General features: G+C 39.7%; 1 pseudogene; it reads left to right on the top strand.

Moving 5' to 3' along the window:
- Positions 1–299: 299 nt before the first annotated feature.
- Positions 300–1,464, top strand: LOC117774853 (annotated as a pseudogene).
- The last annotated feature ends 574 nt before the right edge of the window (positions 1,465–2,038 follow it).

The following is a 2,038-nucleotide window of genomic DNA, read 5'->3' as shown; positions in this document are numbered from 1 at the left end:
TATTGTATATTATAATGTTATTTAACTGAACTGTAGATTTATATAAAGAAATAACACATGAATTACAAAAGTACTGTTGTTGTCCTTTAGTTATTGCATAATGAAATGTGCACATTTCAATGTAAGTAGTCAGCAGTAATGTATTTTTGGTTGTAGTTTAACTGGATGCATCAAATATATGTACAGTTGCGCTGAATAGAGATGTTGCCTACAGATGTTTTACAAATGTAGTTGTTCAATTGTTGTTGTGAGAAGTTTTCATTTTTTCATTATAATTGAATGTGTTTATGTATTTTTAGATGCAACGTCTCAAGTCCAAGTGGCGTTCTGAGTCTGCCAAGCGCCAGATGGCAGAACGGCGAACTGTGGTTGTTGTACCACAGCATCTTGCTGAGGAGTGCTGTACACGTATGTTCATTTCTTATTTAAAACATTTTGTTCACGTGTGAAATTTTGTTTGTATAGTTTTATGCAAGACAGTAATTACTTTTGTCAATGAATGTTTCATCTGATGTTTGTTATGCATGTACATAATAAATTGAGTTTGTGAGGATCTGTTAAATTGAAGTACATGGTTAAATTGTTGGTTCTTCACAAATAGGTCGGGGTACAGGGCATCGGCATTCTGTACTGAAATGGCCAATTTCGGCTGTCACTGGGCGAAGCCACAAGTTGGTCCTTCCTGCTGAGTGTTCTGACAAGAAGGTATTTCTATTTTACGATCTATAAATAAAAGTTATTTGTTAATTTGAGGTTGATGAGCAATTACAGATAGGCATAACAAAAATGTGTCTCTTTGTTCCAGTTTGTTCTGGTTGTTGGGGACTCCCATCTACGCGGAATCGTAGATGGATTTGTCAAGATGCCAGAGGGGTGCCTGTCCTTAGGTTTCATGTCAACACCGGGGGCTCGTGGGTCACAGCCGAGGGCAGAGGTGCACCGCTGTAGTGCCGCGGTCTCCTGACGCCGTGTGCGTCCTGGCTCCTAGCAACAACTTGACAGCCAGCAAGACACCTTGTGAGGCAGGTGTTGAGTTTGGCATGTACTTGGATGCTGTTCGCAGTCGCTGGCCAGAGGTATGTTCATTAAAAAATATATATCAGTCATTATTATTCCTAATATTATTAGTTTTGTTGGCTTTGGTAAGTAAATTTTGTCATGAAGTAAAATAAAACAGTTTTATTAACAACCACTGTTGTCTTTAGGTGTTTGTCTTGGACGTTCCTCCACGTCTGACCATCGATGAGGTTCAGCAGGAATTCTTTCGACAAGAGTTCCATCGTGTGGTGGCAAAGGCTGGTATGTAAAGAATGGCTGTTAGTGTAATTACAGGTACATGCATCAACATTTTTGAATATATAATGTAAGTTGTTAATGTGTTTTGTTTGTTTTAAAGGTGTGAAGTACTACTCCATTGCTGAGCAGTTTCCGTTGGAGCAGCAACAGCATCAACTGGTAATGTGAGTGCTTCTCTTGTTTGTAGTGTTGTGGCTGCGTTAAAACTTGTTTCTGTTCCTGTGTGCACATTGGATGAAACTGATGTAGATGAGGTACAAATTGAAGGGATTAAGTTGAGTAGATTTGTTGTTGAGTCGTGGCAGGAAAGTGCTGCTAAACGTAAGGAGTTTTGCGTGTTAATTGAACAGCAAAGTGTGTTTGGCAGGATGTGGAGTGTATGTATTGGTCCCCCACAGGTAAGGTATTTTGACATGGGACAGGAGAGTGAGTTGTATCAGGAGCTGCAAGAAATATTGTTGAGGGATGGCATGTGTCTGTTGGACCTTCAGGGTTCACCTGTTGCTGTTATTCGTCACCAAGACTATTTTGTGGTAGTTGATTGTGGAGCACGTAATGCATCTGGGTTGCCATGTAGGTGTGGCTGTTTTTAATACATGCCTTAATGACCTGATGCTCCATATCATGGTTTTAAAAAAGTCTTTAGGTGCTCAGTGGTATGATATTATTAGTATTTCTGTGAAGACAGATAATGTTACAGTCGACATAGAGAGTGCTACAGTTTGTGGAGACAGTGATGTTG

Source organism: Hippoglossus hippoglossus, chromosome 14 (assembly GCF_009819705.1).
Source record: "Hippoglossus hippoglossus isolate fHipHip1 chromosome 14, fHipHip1.pri, whole genome shotgun sequence".
Lineage (NCBI taxonomy): Eukaryota > Metazoa > Chordata > Actinopteri > Pleuronectiformes > Pleuronectidae > Hippoglossus > Hippoglossus hippoglossus.
Note: the sequence above shows the minus strand (reverse complement) of the source record. Positions and strands in the feature narration are given on the sequence as shown.